Source organism: Cervus canadensis, chromosome X (assembly GCF_019320065.1).
Source record: "Cervus canadensis isolate Bull #8, Minnesota chromosome X, ASM1932006v1, whole genome shotgun sequence".
NCBI classification, from domain to species: domain Eukaryota; kingdom Metazoa; phylum Chordata; class Mammalia; order Artiodactyla; family Cervidae; genus Cervus; species Cervus canadensis.
This window is the reverse complement of record NC_057419.1, coordinates 144682907-144700373: the sequence shown is the minus strand read 5'-3', so window position 1 is coordinate 144700373 and position 17467 is coordinate 144682907. Positions and strand designations below refer to the sequence as shown.

General features: G+C 49.3%; 1 pseudogene; it reads right to left on the bottom strand.

Moving 5' to 3' along the window:
- Positions 1-1263: 1263 nt before the first annotated feature.
- On the bottom strand, positions 1264-16722 carry LOC122435793 (annotated as a pseudogene).
- Positions 16723-17467: the final 745 nt, after the last annotated feature.

Sequence of the window (17467 nt, the reverse complement as noted above, 5' to 3'; positions counted from 1 at the left end):
GTGAAAGAATTTAGAATCCACAAGGTCCTGAAAGTACAGAGGAGTTTCATGAGTTGACACAAAATGTTGATTGCACAGTATTCAGAGTATGGGCCTGCTGCTTATACCCTTGAAGAAAAGTGAACATGATAATGGCATAAAAGCCTCTGGGTAGAGTCTATGCATCTGTTCAGTCTTCAGTGAAGAAAGGGGTTTGTTTAAGCACCATGCAAGTCTGACTGACTTGATTAACCTTTCAGTGAGTGTTTTTTTCAAAAGCTGCCAAGAAATACTCCTTCAAAACTCCAGGAGTTGTCTACAGCCAACTGGCCTGCACAGCTGCTAAACACTGACTTGGAGGCTCAGATGAAATTACATATGAAGATTTAAGAAAAAGATAAAGTAAATCAACTTGTTAGGTTGATTAGGTTATAAAATTAATTCTCATAAGAAAGGAAGTCTTTCAGTCCTGTTGTTTGGTCTGACTCAAGATTTAGTAGAAGTATAATGTTGACCACATATGTAATTTTAAAGTTTCTAGTAGCCACAATAAAAAAGCTCTTAGATTTTAGTTTCTACAGTTTAATATATCTGAAGTGTTATTTCATTTATAAGCAATACATTTTAAATTTTTAAAAACACTGTAGATTTCACACCACTTACAGTTCAAAAAGTAGATTTACATACCCAAGTTATTTCAAGTGTAGGGTTTTTTTTTTTTAAGTTAACATTAACTATGATTGACAGTTGAGCCCATCTTTCACACCAGGCATATGTCCAGTGCATGGTGAGCTGGTGTGGCTGGTCTCCACTGTCTCACTTTGCAAACAGGTGGGAGAAACAGGGATGCCACTGAAGATGGCACACTTGGTTTCTGAACAACCCCAGGATCATATCATACCTCTGTGTAGACAAGTACGAGACTTTGAATCCAGATGGCAGAACAGAAGGACATGGAACTCACCTCCTCCCACAGATACATCTACACATGGAACAGTTCTCACAATACCTCCTGGTGGGAAATCTCGGGCACCAAGGAGCCCAAGAAAGATCTCCATGTAACACAGTAGGATGAAAGGGGGATATAAAGGGAAGAAGGACGACGGGCCTGGCACCCCTGGGAAGAAGCTCTGATAGAGGACAGGCTCCAGCCCCCTGGAAAGGCCCTCTCCAAAGGAGAGACCAGCTGGGACAGAGAGGGGGTCTTCAGAGACTCGTAGCAGGAGCACGTAGCAGGCAGAGCAGAGAGCCCAGGAGAAAGGCTCTGTGCTACCTGCACACGGTCTACCGCCTGAGACACATGCCTGCTGGTTCGAGCAGGACAGGCCCAGGGGGAGGACTGTGGCTGGCTGTGTGAACAGCCTGAAGGGCTGGAGTGTGGCACGGCCACACAACTGGGGTGGCATGGAAGACATCCCAGCCATCGTAGAAGCAAAGACCCGATGTTAAGGGGTGTGTGAAGGGCAGAGTGGGGCCCTCATCAGCCTCTTCCTCATTTTCCCAGCACAGCACCAGCTCCACGAGCTCCAGGAGCATTCTGGCACCAGCAGGGCCCTCACCTGCAGAGGCAGAGCTGAAATCAGCCTCCCCACGGGGAGGGCTGGGCTGATCTCTACCATTGTCTCTGGCTCTGTCCATGTGGCACCTCCAGGACATGCAAGTGGACAGCGGGGGCTCCCTGGCTGGGACAGGTTGGGCCCGGGCAGCTGTGGGCTTTGTGGGTGTACACAGGGGCCAGGCCAGGCCTGAGCTGCTCCCCGCTTCCATGGCAGGTCCAGGTGCACAACTACTGATTTCAGAGGATCTGCACTGGTGACTTTGTGAGCACAGCACCTGACAGCCACCAAGGCTGCCTGCCTGCACCCCCACAGAGGATGGGGTCCCAAGCAGACCTACACCAAGACAGAGGGTCATAAAAATGTCAGAAGTGAAAGAGATGTCTAAAGGAAGTAAGAGGAAAACAAAGGATTCATTACAAGAGAACCTGCACAAGGCTGCCAGCGGATTCCTCTCCAAAATCATTGCAAGTTAGAAGGGAGTGGCAAGATAAATTTGAAGTCCTGAAAGGGAAAACCCTGCAGCCTAGGATACTCTACCGAAGAGGACTATCATTTAGAAGAAAAGGAGAGGAAATTTCTCAGATATGATGCCAGAAGATGAGCCCCCCAGGTCGGAATGGTGTCCAATATGCCACTGGGGAAGAATAGAGGGCAATTACTAATAACTTCAGAAAAATGAAGACTGGGCCAAAGCAGAAATGACACTCCATTGACGATGTGTCTGGTGGTGAAAGTAAAGTCTTATGCTGTAGAGAACAATACTGCATAGGATTCTTAGATGTTAGATTTTAGATCCATGAATCAAGGAAAATTGGAAGTGGTCAAGCAGGAGATGGAAACATGGAACATTGACATCTTAGGAATCAGTAAACTAAAATAGACTGAAATGGGTGAAGTTTAATTCAGATGACCATTATATCTACTACTGTGGGCAAGAATCCCTTAGAAAAAGTGGAGTAGCCCTCATAGTCAACAAAAGAATCTGAAATGCAGTACGTGGATGCAATCTCAAAAACGAAAGAATGATCTCTGTTTGTTTCCAAGTCAAACCATTCAGTACCACAGTAATCCAAGTCTGTGCCTCAATCACTAATACTGAAGAAGCTGAAGCTGAACGGTTCTATGAAGACCTACAAGACCTTCTAGAACTAACACCCAAATGAGATGTCATTTTCATCTTAGGGGACTGGAATGCAAAAGTAGGAAGTCAAAAGACACCTGGAGTAACAGGCAAGTTTGGCCTTGGAGTACACAATGAAGCAGGGCAAAGGCTAGCAGAGTTTTGCCAAGAGAACACGCTGGTCATAGCAAACATGCTCTTCCAACAACACAAGAGACGAGACTTTACATGGACATTAACAGATGGTCAATATCAAAATCAGACTGATTATATTCTTTGCAGCTGAAGATGGAGAAGCTCCATACAGTCAACAAAAACAACAGTGGCTCATTTCATGAACTCCTCATTGCCAAATTCAGACTTCAGTTGAAGACAGTAGGGAAAAACGACCAGACCATTCAGGTGTGACCTACATCAAATCCCTTACGATTATACAGTGGAAGTGACAAATAGATTCAAGGGATTAGATCTGATAGAGTGCCTGAAGAACTGTGGACGGAGGTTCCTCACATTGTACAGGAGGCAGTGATCAAAGTGATCCCCAAGGAAAAGGAACATAAAAAGGTAAAATGGTTGTCTGAAGAGGCCTTACAAAGAGCTGAGAAAAGAGAAACAAAAGGCCAAGGAGAAAAGGAAAGATATACTCATATGAATGCAGAGTTTGAAAGAATAGCAAGGAGCGATAAGAAAGCCTTCCTCAGTGATCAATGCTAAGAAATAGAGGAAAACAGTAGAATGGGACAGTCTAGAGATCTCTTCAAGAAAATTAGAGATACCAAGGGAACATTTCATGCAAAGATGGGCACAGTAAAGGAAAGAAACGGTATGGACCTAACAGAAGCAGAAGATATTAAGAACAGGTGGCAAGAATACACAAAAGAATGATACAAAAAAAAAAAAAAATACGATCTTCATGACCCAGATAACCGCGATGATGTGATCACTCACCTAGAGCCTGACATCCTGGAATGGGAAGTCAAGTGGGCCTTAGGAAGCATCACTATGAACAAAGCTAGTGGAGGTGATGGAATTCCACTTGAGATATTTCCAATCCTAAAAGATGATGTTGTGACAGGTGAATGCTTTTGAGTGAGTGTGACAGAGTGAATGTGTAATTGGGACAGGGATTTATCCTGTGACAGGAAGAGACTTGGATGCAGAAAGCATGACAGAGGGAGTGTGTGGCAGAGTGTCAGAGATGCATTCTAAGAGAGATGGGGTGTGAGAGAGAATACACGTGATGGAAAAAGCATTATAGAGTGATGTAGGAATATTATAGAAAGAGTGCATGTGACAGATGATCTGACTCAGTAAGAGAAAGTAAATGTGAGAGACTGTGTGAAAGAAAATAGATCTGTCACACATATCAGAGTGTGACAGGGAATGAACCTGACAGTGGGAGGCAGCAGCCTGGGCAAGAGGGTCAGTCCTCAGAGCCCATGTTTCCCCACAGGTGGCCATGCCCAGGTCTCCATCTGAAGGAAGTCAGCAAATTGACTGCTCAGCTTCCCAAGAAGCACTGCTGTTAAAAAAGCTAGTGGATGTGATGAAATTCCAGCAGAACTTTGCAACTCCTTAAAGGAGGATGCCATCAAGGATTAGCACTAGGTGAAAGAAGAGAAGAATGTCTAAAAAATGAAGTTAAAAAATGAACAAAGAAGTACTGTCATGCATGAAGTTACATACTTGAATGAAGTGATGTATCTGAAATGCTAGTTTCTATAGCATGATGAAGGTTGCTGTGCCTGCTGAAGAGCTGTGAGGGATGACAGGAAGCAGTCCCTGTTTAAGGTGAGAGATGACACTGAAAGCAACACAGTGGCTACAACAACCTTGGGTTTCTAAGAGGAGCAGCAGAATTATATTTACTGGGTCGGAGTTGTGGCAAGAGTCAAACTTTCCACAGCAGTGCAAAGGGCACGTGTGCATTCCAGAAAGAAATAACCTATACAATTGGTGTCTCAAACTATATAGATATAAATACAAAATGTCAGAATACCCCTCCCCCATGATAGGAAGCGTCCAGTCTTAAAGCTGTCAGAGCCCAGGCAGGGGCGGTGTGCTGCAGGGGGGGGGGGCGCAGGGATGGCCGATGGGGGCTGACTATATGGGACTCGTCCAGGAAGCTAATGTATTTAGGACATTGGGAGCAGGCATCTCACTGCTGGAGTACAGACACCGGAAGGGAGAGACGAGCCTGAGCCCTGTGGTGTGGGACTGGAACTGGACAGATAGACACGAGGAGCACCGTGTGAGTCGGCTTGGCATAGCCAGACCCCATGGGCCGGAGTGCCATCAGCTCCCCGGGTCTGCCCTGAGATTGGAACTGGGGGCGGGGTGGGGGGTCCCTGGGACACGCTGGTGCCAGCACTAGGGCAGAAAAGCCTAAGACGAGTCTAGGACGCTCTTGTTTTGCCAAAAGCTACCAGGTGGTCACGACTGATGGGAAGAGCAGAGAGGACACTGAAGCCAGCACGACCAGAGGTCACTGGTTACAGCGGGGCGACGTGGGAACAGTGACAACCCCACGGATGAGACAGAAAGGAGACATGTGAGGAAACAGGGGATAAAGGAGAGTCGGCCGAGGAGCAGCGGCAACTACAGACTTCAAAGTGCTTCCCACAGATGACTCGAGAGCAGGCGGAGAGGAGAAGGGACCACCGTGGACACCACCCAAGGACCACCTGTGCAGCCTCTGGCAGGAGGCATTCGGGGTGGGGCAGGGGCACACAGCAGCGGAGTGAAGGTCCCACCACAGATGCCCCTGCCTGTCCTGGAGGTGGGTGCCCCAAACTGTCCCCGAGGCCACCTGCCCCGTGTTCCCAGGACACTCCTGCGCTCCCTGGCCCTGCTGCGTCCACTGTCCCACACCTGGAACCCCATTGGACAGCCAGCATATCAGGGAAACAAGGCAGGCCTACAGAGCTCTTCCCCAGTACTTCCCCAATTACCACAACCTTCCTATTTCACAGTAAAATGCACAGATATCAAATGCCTCACTGGGACATGAAAAAATTTGTTATTTATCCATTTAAATTCACAGAGTTAAAAAATGAACTTGATGTGTGCTGGGATGAAAATGGGGACAAATTTGAAGGCAAAAACCCTCCTAACTGGGCATCCAGTGCACAGGGTGCGGCTCGGCCACTTACCGATGAACTTGCGGCACTTGAAGCACTCCTCCAGCCACTCTGGGGTGACGATGTGCTTCACCACGGAAACGGCCATCAGGAACTTGACGGTCCGCGTCACCTTGCTGGCGATGAGGTGGGTGCACTTCTGTGCAGACTCGGCGACCTCCCCACCCAGGATGTGGAGCTTCTCAGGGCCGGGAACACAGAGCAGAGGTGAGACCATCTGGTCTGCAGAGCCGCCCGCCCAGCCTCAACCCGGGACTTGTCTAGACCGTGAATGGGGCTCTCGGCAGCACAAAATGGTGAAAGCGGTGAAGCCAGACCTACGCCACCGTGCGAGCAAAGTGGAAACTGGAAGTGACAATGTACATTTCCCTAATCCGTGCCACACAAGCCAAGATTAAAGCAGGACCTCCACTGGACACCAGGAGGACACCCCTTTGAAGAAGTAGAAAGCTCTGAGAACAAGGCAGCTCGCTACATAAGGAGTGAACCTCCCAGGCTGTCTACGCCGAAGTGAGTATTGATAAGGCACGTTAAGACACAGTCTCTAAGAAATGATGACATAAAAATCGACTTAAGACATAGACGTGTAAAAGATGATCTCTTCATACCCAATTTTAAAAGTAAAAAATAATTTTATGGTAGCATTTATAATTATTTCTTTTCCTTTAAAAAAAATAAAGGGAAATGTTTGAATCCCTGTGATACAGGTCAACTATATTTTAACCATTCCCTCCCCAGACACAAGCCCACAATCCCTCCTGGTGTTACTTCCAGAAGTGCATTTATGTAAATAAATACAAAAACACCTGTGACCCCTGGGCCCGCCCCACCAGAGAGAACAAGTCTTGAGAAGATGGTGGGTTCATTTAGGAAACCTGAAGGGGCACAGCTACTCTCGTAAGCTAATGCCCTTATGAAAATGATATTTGCGCGGCTTTGCTAATGTGTGATTACAAGACTGCTCTTGGTCTCCTCACCTGAGTCGTCCTAACAAGAAAGAAAGTGTCTAAGGAGGAAGTAGCAGCAATAATGAGGCGGGAAAGCAACGATGTAATGATGACGCAGTTTATAAATAAACACGATGAACAACGTTACAACATGATATTCCTAATTACATGTTAACCTAATAAAACTGCTAGCCTAAAGCAAATATAAACAAAAAGGAACATTCCTAAAAATCCTTATGCGAAATAGAAGGAAATTTCACCTTTATGTACTCTTGAACTTGAACAGACTCAAATCCAGTGAAAAGCACAAAACGGGTCAGTTCCGGTGGTAACTTCTTGGAGGGAGGTGGAATATCTTCGATTCTATGAAACACACATAGAAAAGAACGGCTATTACTTCCCTAATATGTTCTTTACCAAACAAGACATTTTAATTTTAACAGTGTTAAGAAGCTCTGAGAGCTTTACCTGTGTGTGGTTTTCTGTTCTTAAAGGGAAAGTGCAGTGATTCACCTGCTCTTTCTTTCCCACCATTTACACAAAGTCACCCCAAAGGACTCTCAGCTGGCACCCCTAGGGGAAGGGCTGATCAGGCACCACCCCCCACCCCCCAGCCTGCACTGTCCCTGGGGGTCTGTGAGGGTGGAAGGGGTGAGGGTGGAAGGGAGGGCTTCCAGGGCCCTCTGTGGTCCCCAGTCCCCCACCGTATCCCACAGGACCCATCTCACCCCAGAAGCTCTGATGCAGAGCAAAGCTGGTCGACTCAAGCACACACTCTATATTAAACGTCTTTGCTTAAATCTGTTCAAGCCCTATTTTTAGCTTATATTTGAGACAGTCTATGAAATAAAAAAAATCTGTAGTGTTTTAATGATGTATATAATCACACAATTAGGCTTTTGCTAAAGAATCCAACAATCCCCAGATTGGGTGGCTGTGGGGACTGGAAGGAGGGGACTGAGGAGCAGGGAAGAGACAAAGACCCTCACTCAATGCAGCTCAGAGGGTCTCTCGGTTCTAGTTAAACCACCGGCTTACCTCCACCAGGTGAGACCAGAGCAAGTCTGACAACACCCCCACCCCAGCCCCACAGAGGGGGCTCCATCCCCCATCCTGACCTGGGTCAGGGGTCGGACGTGGGCTCCCGGGCACACACTGAGGATGCCTAGAGCCGGGTTCCAGTCCCCCCACCCCCATCCCACCACAGCAGCTCGTTTCACACAATGGGGGTTCTGGCAAGATAGAAAAAAGATAAAACTGAAGATTGGACTTTTTTTTTTTTTAATAAGAAAGGAAAAGACACTGGCTAATCCCTGTTTATCTCCAGTGATGAAACGAGAGATGTCATGATACAGCTGCAATTCAAGCAGCGCATCCTTCCAAGTCCTGGTGGTTTAGTTGCTCAGTCGTGCCCAACTCTTTGTGACCCCATGGACTGTAGCCCGCCCGACTCCTCTGTCCATGGGGATTCTCCAGGCGAGAATACTGGAGTGAGTAGCCATGCCTTCTTCCAGGGGATCTTCCCGACCCAGGGACTGAACCCATGTCGCATGTCACCTGATTTAGCAGGCGGGTTCCTTACCACTAGTGTCACCTGGAAAGCCCTTCCAAGTGAAAATCTTAGGAATTTCCCCAACTGCCACCATTTCCTAGAACAGACTGTAAAAGATCACCAACCATTAAAAAAAAACCAAGGTGATTCTTCCTACCTGGCTCTTCTGGAAGAAGGCTGGATATTAGTTACTTCATTCTGCTTCGCTTTGGGAGGTAGTCTTACACCCTGTAGTTAACAGATGATTTACCTTAGTCAACCTCCCCAGTGACACAGCAGCTTCTGAGCGCTTCCTACCCATCTCACCACACACAAGAAACACTCCCCAAGGCACAACTGGCAGAGACCACGGGCACATGCAACTGTCCAGGGAGGCCCTGGCGCTGGCCACCCTCTCTATTCACCAGACCCAACAGTTCTTAAGATGTCTTCACCCCTCTCCTAGCACTTGTGATAGATTTAATTAATCCTCAACCTTGAACTTCTCAAAACACTTTTTACTTCAAATACTTTGTGTCTCAATGGAATCTGGAAAACACAGTGATTGCAATTACACCCCTCCAGAAAGACGGAGGTTCCCCTATGAGGGTGCAGGATGGTCGGGTCACAGGACACCGGAGGGGAAGGCAGGCCTCTGACGGCCACTCTGTGTCCCGGGCACAGCGCCCGTGCTCCTAAAACCAGCTGGAGGCCCTGACGTGCAGAGATGTGGAGCCAGTGCCCCTAGAGGCCCCCACAGCCAGCCTCCCACTCTGGCTGCTGCCCCCTCACCCCTTCCTTGCCTCTAACCCAGTCTTTCTTACACAAGCACACTCATTTATGCTCTACTATGGGGAGCAACCACCTCTCCATCTGAGATGAGGGTGGAGATGACCCTCCCCCCCAAGTGAAAGGCAGCCCTACCAGAGCTGCCTACCAACCAACCCCTGGCACTCCAGTGCAGAACAGCCCATCCTGAAGGCAGCCCATCAGAGACCCCAGCCAGTGGCCTGGAAGTCCACCACCACAGTGAAGCACTGCGGTCAGGGCTGACACTCTGGCGCCCCAGTTCCCACCTCCTGAACACCACGGAAACACACGGTCTCCCTGTATTCTGCTCTGCGGTTCTGTAAGCACTCACGTAGCTCTCTGAAGAAGTCATGGGGCTAACGTGTGTCATGTGACTGAGTAACTCCCAATATCACCAACGGAGAGGATAAAGACACAGGGTGCCCTGAACAGCTTACGACAGGCGAGAAGATTCAGCCTTCATTGGTCATGACGGCCAATTACTAAAAGAATTAGTTACAGATACAAACATATCCCTACTTCTTTGTAACACAGTAAGTAAGGTGACTAACTTGACATACCATCAACAACTCTGCTGACACTTTCAACGGAACTCTCCAAGCATCTGAAGAGAGAAACAGGTTACTTTTCAGAAACACTATGCACATAAAGGAGCCCTTATCAATATAAAAGCCCTTTCAGGACACACACACACACTATTATAAAACAGGTTAACAATAAGGACCTGCCATATAGTACAGGGAACTCTACTCCGTACTCTGTAATAGCAACGTGGGAAAAGAATCTTTAAAAACAGTAGACGTATGTACAAGTATGACTGATTCAGTTTGCTGCACACCTGAAACTAGCACAACATTATGAACCAACCGTATCCCAATAAAGAAATTAAAATGGAAGTGTATCAATAATAGCAGAAATGAGAAGCCTCTCCAGGTGTGGGTCATCCTGGACACGCAGCGGCTCGGGTGATGGCCTCCAACAAGGGGACCGTAAGGACTATTCCTGAGTTTACAGGGAAGCCTGGCGGGGGCCGAGTGTTCCGTACGAGACCAAGCTGAGCAAACCAGCAGCCTGTGGCCCAGTGCAGGCACCACCCACCCGCATGTGCTGAACCCCAGACAGTTCCGGGAGCCCCGTGGTCTGGCGTCCTAGAAACTGACTGTGAGGAGCACAGCACGTGGGGGCGGCGGCCCGGCTGGGCCCTCAAGGACACGTGTCCACCGAGGAAGGGCCTGGCGTCTGCACCACGGCTTCAGAGTGGACGTCATAGCCAGGTCTGTCCCAGGGAAGCAGGCTGGCTGTGGCTCAAAACCAGAAAGGGATTTCTTGCGACTGAGACCTTTAGGACCAGAACTGGACGGGCTCCTTCATGGGAGCACATGTTAAAGCAGCGTTCGAGCGACCACTTCCTGGAGTGACGCTCAGGTGGGTAAATGGGGTTAAGCACCATCTGGTGTACAGTCAGGGCAGTGGGCCTTCCTCGGGATCTGTGCAGCAGAAAGTGGGGGGCGGGGGGTGCCGTTTCTCACAGAGCAAGTTAACTGAGAGCTGACTTGAAAGACAAGATCAAAAGGCTTTCTAGTGTTCCTTCCACTTCTGAGAGTCCATTTAAAAAAAGCAAACAAGAATACAAGCCAACAAAACGTCTGGGCTCAGTGCAGTGGGAGACAGCGTGGAGAGGAAACAGGAGAGGAGATAAAAACCGACGTGACCCTGAAGCCAAGAGCGGTGTCTGGAGCCCCAGCCCACGGCCACAGGGAGTTGGCCTGCTTACCCAGAAGGTTCACCACCAGGTGTGGGGTCGGGGCGAAGGGGTCCTGCAGGCCAAAGGTGGTATAGCAGCCATACTGTGTCTGCTGCAGGGCCTCGAAGTTCCCCAGCAGGATGTCCCCCAGCCACTTGACATTCACGCACGGGATCTGCCGCTCTTTGGCTTTCTCGTACTTTAAACCAGTTGGTCTTTTTTGGTTGGGGTCGGGGGGAGAGAAAACACATTCATTAGAGTTATCGGCGTTCAAATTTGTACTTCTGTTAACACAAACCAGCCCACACTTGCTCACACTGGACATGGCAGGGACGGTTCTGCAGAGCTGATCGGGCTGTAAGGAGGTGTCCATGTGATCATGAGGTCATCGCCCACCCTGCTTTCACCTCACCACTGTCACCTAATTTGACTGCAGCCTCCTTAATCATATGCTTTCCTTCTTCTGCTAACATTACGACAAATATCACTGCCATTCTTTCAACAGACTCTGATGTCCACCATGGAACTCTGACAGACTGAGAGATCCAGAATGGCCCTGTGCAGGCCGAGACAGAACCTCGGCTGACTGAGGGGCCCGGAGCGGCCCTGTGTGGGCCGAGACAGAACCCCGACTGACTGAGGGACCCTCAGAGGCCCTGTGTGGGCAGAGATGGAACCCTGGCTGACTGAGGGACCCAGAGTGGTGCCAAGCAGGCTGAGGGCGGACGTGGCGGTGGCTGCGTTTACTCTCTGCAGATGAGGATGGTGTTGCTGTGGCACAGGTAGCCCGTGTACTTGGCACCTGCCAGGTACACCATTCGCTTCAGGTCGTCCCTGTCGCTGTTGACGAACCCAGTCACGGAGATAATCTGGGGGGGAAAGGTCCAGTAAGGTCAAGATGTAATGATGGTTTAACCCAGTTAGTGTGACTCTTTCTTCTCCCTGTTGGTTGTGCTACAGACACACGTGTTTCCATTCCTCCTCCGGCATTGAGGGGCACTTGGCGACATCACCTCTGAGAATGCTGTCACTGCTGACAGTGCTGCACATGAGACAGCAAGGGGGGACGGAAAGCAAATATACCAAATGGAGAATGTTTTCCTGTGTTAGCATGACACTGTTCCGATCATGTTAATGGAAGTTACTTTACTAAGCCTACGAATATTGGTCAGTTCCTCTTACTGATCCCGGTTTTGGGCTCATCTGACAGGGAGAACCGACAGGAGATGATGTCCGCCCAGCTGTGGCCACTTCTGGTGTCAGACGCTTAATTGTAAAGTGAAAGTGAAGTCGCTCAGTCATGTCTGACTCTTTGCGGCCCTATGAACTGTAGCCCTCCAGGCTCCTCTGTCCATGGGATCTTCCAGAAAAGGATACTGCAGTGGGTTGCCATTTCCTTCTCCAGTGGATCTTCCCAACCCAGGGATTGAACCCGGGTCTCCTGCATTGCAGGCAGGAGCCACCAGGGCGTAGGCATTTATTAAACAGTGTCAAAGACTTGGGGGAACCTGTTAAATGTCAGGAAGCTGAGACTGTGACAGGGGGACAGAGAAGGAAACAAGATGCTGGTTCTGTTCAGGGAGGCAGGGAGAGCCTTACATGCTGGGAGCATGGCTTGTCCCCCAGCGGGAAGGCCAGTGGAAAGTGCAGGGCCCGATGGGGCGGCACCAGCTTCTTCCTTCAGGACCGTGTTCAGCCAGGGTGCCGTGATGCACCTCTTCCTCTCCTTTATCGCCTGCAAACACAACAATACGGGCCGGCCGTTGGGGGCTTTACTGCAGGTGACATACAGAACTGTGTAACTACAAGGTCATTTTTACTGGAAGTCCAATATATATAGGAATTTCAGGAGCTTAGCACTCAATTTACTAAGTTAATAAACTACAACAGCGTCACAGGTTAACTTGAACACAACCTGAAACACAGGAACAAGAGCCGACCATGGGGAGGAGAGCTGACAGCCCAGGAAATGACTTTAATCATGGAAAGAGATGACACTCCCGATCATCAGAATTCAAATTGCCCCGTGAGAACACAGCGAGTTATGAAAACGTAACTGCCCCTGAAGTTAACCGCGGGATGACCCCTACGTGCTCTTCACCAGGCATTTCTCAGAGGCCATGTACCACATACACACTAACGGCAGTCAGTCCATGAACAAGAACCCATCAGAGAAGAACAGAAATGAGCCCTGAGGGGATGAGCGCAGGCCGCCCCGAGGGGGAGCTGCCTGTCAGCAGCTCCGAGCGACCCTGCTCCCGCCGCTCCATGCTCAGGTGGCCCTGCCGGGGCGGACGGTGTCCACCTCCCCCTCATTGGGAACCTGCCTTTCCTCCCCAGTCCTCACAGACAGAGAAGCCAGGGGCCAGAGGTGTCCACACGCCAAAGGTGGATGGAAACCAGTGAGAAGCGGTTTCCTGTCTTCAGAGGTGGGAGAAAGACCTTTCCAAGCATGACCGTCCCAGCATCTCTCAGAGTCCCCCAGTCCCAGAAGAGCTGAGCCCTCACCTGTGTGAACAGCCCGCTGACCTGACTCTCGCAGAGCAGGTGGGTGCAGCGGCTCGAGAACGTGGGGTCCACGGCTCCTCCATGTGTCTGGATGATCTGCACACACATGAGACCCACGGTCAGTCAGCTCCCACGCCCGGGGAAGAGGGACTTGTGATCTCCAGTCGGACAGCAGTTCACGAGACCCACCACATTATGTACACAGTGTATTTCCCAAAGTGTGAATGAACTATCAGTTATATCTATGGGCTTTCCCACCCAGCACTACACAGAAAAAATGAACTCTAAGCCCCGTTTCATCTGAACTTCTGGAGGAAGAGTGGGATGCTCTCTTTCTAAGACAGGGCGCTGTGGACGTTTTAGATAAACCAGCTGATCTGAGCTGTGGGGCATCCCACATCTCAGGGGGCCGGCTGAACCCCGACCCCCACCCCAGGTGCCATGAGCACTTCCCCTGCTGGGACAGCGAGAAAGGTGTCAGACATCGCCAACTGGTCCCTGGGGCCAGAAGCACTGCCTTTAAGAAACTTTATTCTAAAAGGAAAAAAAGAAAGCAAAGCAAGATGAAGTTAAATTCAGTTTCTGAATTTCTGAATTTTTTGATACCGTCCTGTAACCCAACTGCAGTGGTTACACGGTCGTGTGGCACTGAGGGGAACACCGTTACCAAAAGGGTGAGAACTTCTTGGGTTGGCAAAAAAGTTCCTTTGCTTTCTTTAACTAAAAGACATACTTTTTATCTGCCCCAAGAACTTTACTGAACAACGTATTCACTGTTGTGTTCCACTACCGTCGGCCATTTTTCAGGCAACTTCATAATTCCATTTTCCCAAGACTTTTTATCTTTCTGAGCAAAGAACTGTTCCAGGTGCCTTTTACAGTCTTCCAGACAATTAAAAAAAATTTTTTTTTCCAGTAAGAGAATCTTGTAAAGACCAAAATAAATGGAAATTCAAAGGCGCCATGTTTGGTGAATAAGGTGGATGAATCAGAACTTCCCAGACAAGCTCTAACAGTTTTTGCCTGGTCATCAAACATCAACGAAAAATGGAAGAATGTGAGTTTTCTGTTGGTTAATTCCGGGTGCTTTTCATCAAGGGCTGCTTTCAGATGGTCTAATCAGGAGGAGTACTTGTTGGAATTAATCGTTTGGTCTTCCAGAAGGAGCTCACAACAGAGGACTCCCTTCCATTCCCTCCATATACACAATACCACCTTCTTTGGTGTGGTTGGTGGTAGTTCATTTCACTTGCCCCCAAATCTCTTCTGTTCATTATTGTACAGTATTGCTTCATCACTGGTCACAATTTGTTGTAAAAACAAAACGTTTTTTTGTTATGTTTCAGTAGAGAACTGCATGTGGAAAAATAGTCAGGAAGGCTTTTTTCGCTTCCCTTGTGTGGAACCCAAACATCAAAGTAATGAACACAGCCAGGCTGGTACAATTCATTCTCAGTGCTGGATTTGGATGTTCTGAGTATGTTGGCTATCTCACATGTGGTATAATGTTGACTGTTCTCAGCTAACATCTCGATTTGGTCGCTATCAACTTCAATGGGTCTGCCCAGCTGAGGGGCATCATCCAGCAAGACACCTCCAGCAGGAAACTTTGCAAAGCACTTCTGGCACGTTTGATCAGTCACAGCACCTTCTCCATACACTGGACAAAGCTCTCTCTCTCTCTCTCTCTCTTTTTTTTCAATTGTGTTTTTACCTTTCTTTAAATAATTAAGCATAATATGCCCGAAATATTCCTTTGTTTCTTTCATCTTCAATATTAACATGGCTGCACAGAAATTCACCAATTTTGATAACTGTTTAAAAGAATGCACACTGATAAGACAGCTGTCACAGAACAATCTAACAAAATTGTTTTGCATGAAGTTAAAGTCAATTAAGTGCTATCAGAGCCATCTTACAGTAAAAACAAATGAGCTTCTTGGCCAACCCAGCGGTTATAGGCGTAGGTACACGTGTATGTGTGTGTGCAGGTACATGTATCTCAGTGACCTCACCCTTTTCCAGGGGGCCAGCAGCTGCTTGTCAGACATCGGGTGTCTGGATAATCCACGATTGCAAACACACATCCCAGGAAGAAGCCTTCTTCTGGGACTAGAACAGAATTATACAAGGAAAATGAATTAGAACCCCCATTCTGTGAATGTGTGCACAAAACATGAAAAAGTTCAGAGTTTGATGTGAATTTATGAAGTTAGTCATGCTTTCCCATGATGTCTCCACCAGTAGTCTGAGGACCTCTGCAAAAGGTCCTACAAATACAGCTGCTACAAATGGAGCTACTCAATCACCAATATTACGTGATTCAAAACTGGGAACCACCAGAGTTTATGTCTGGGTGCCAAGTGCTCCGAGTGGTCCTTGAGACAGCCCACCATTCCAAGGGCACCGGTGTTCACTTCAGGGTAGGGACGGAGGCCCAAACCACCGGAGAAACCTAACAATTCCTAACTATAGCTCCTATTTTCTAAGTATCACCCTGACATGAATCCTTAGCCTGCCCTCAAACGCTCTCAGAGAAGGTACAAGGGTTTCAGGAGAGGGAAAGACAGAGATGCATATTACTAACTCTCCACTGCTGGGTCATGTCCAAACAGCGGGGGCTGAGCCTGCGCCTAGGCGGCGGGGTCTTCAGGGCCTGGGCCGTCTGGCCGGGTGGCTGTACCGTCGGCGTCGACTGCATCTGCTGCTGCAAGTGGGCAAGCTGCTGCTGCAGGGGCGGCTGGGGCTGCTGGGGGAACTGGTGCAGGTGGGCCTGTGGTGGCTGGAATGGGTGCAGCGGGGGTGGAGAGTAGGGCTGCTGCAGCAGGTGCCACTGCTGGAACTGCAGGAGCTGCTGGGGCTGCAGGTGCAGGATGGGGTGCGGGGCTGGGGCTGGCTCCAGGGCCATCTTCACCTGGCTGAGCAGCACCATGCTCAAGGGGCCCTGCTGGCCTTGGTTCACCTGCTGTTCCAGCGCCTTCATCGGCACCGAGAGGGACTGCAGGATCTGGAAGCAGAGGTCAGGCAAGGTCGTGTCAATAGCTGCTGCCCTCAACTCACAGGCCCCTCAGAGAGCAGAGCAGCACACCCTACACACCGTGGGCTAACTCTCAACAGCAGGAGGTTTCAGACACACCCACAGTCCCCCCATGTGCATACACACTGCCAGCTCACTGAAGTGAACATACTCATACTTGAGACCTCTTCACCAAAACGTGAAACAGAGTAAGTAAGTAAAATGGAAGAGGCTACTGAATGGACATGGGCAGATATACACCCTGGAGTGGCTGACTCGCTCCAGAGCAGAAGGACTGGAGCGGGAGATGTATGCTGTTCTGTCCCGCTGACCCTCACAGTCCTGCTGTAAGCCCAACGCCCCGCCATGCCCCGCCTCACCCGGGCCATATAGCCTGCCCAAGCATCCCTCCCACAGCTGCTGTTTCCCAACAAAGGGTCCAGAGGACGCCAAGACCCCACCTGCATGAAGGCACAGGGCTCTGCAACGGTGGACGGCAGCCGCCAGCCATCCCCGTCTGCGGCCACCCTGCTCCGCCACACACACAAGGGACAGGAGAGACCCAGCCCCAGGGCTGTGCATGCGGGTAGCCTTCCCCAGGTCAGAGGCCCGTGCACAGCTGTCCATTCCCCGTCCTCAGGGTGAGGCGGGGCCCTGCACACACACTGGACAGAAGACCACAGGCTGGAGCTCACGCGGGCCACAAGTCAAGAGTATGCGAACCAAGAACTTCCAGATGTTCAAGATGAAGGCAGAGGAAGCAGACATCAAATTGCCAACACCCACTGGATCATAGAAAAAGCAAAAGAATTCCAGAAAAAGCATCTACTTCTACTTTACTGACTACGCCAAAGATTCTGACTGCGTGGATCACAACAAACTGTGGAAAATTCTTAAAGGGATGGGAATACCAGACCACTGTACCTGCCTCCTGAGAAATCTGTATGCAGGTCAAGAAGCAACAGTTAGAGCTGGACATGGAACAATGGATTGGTTCAAAATTGGGAAAGGAGTATGTCAAGGCCGTAAATTGTCACACTGCTTGTTTAACTTATATGCAGAGTACATTATGTGAAATGCTGGGCAGGATGACTCAAAAGGTGGAATCAAAAT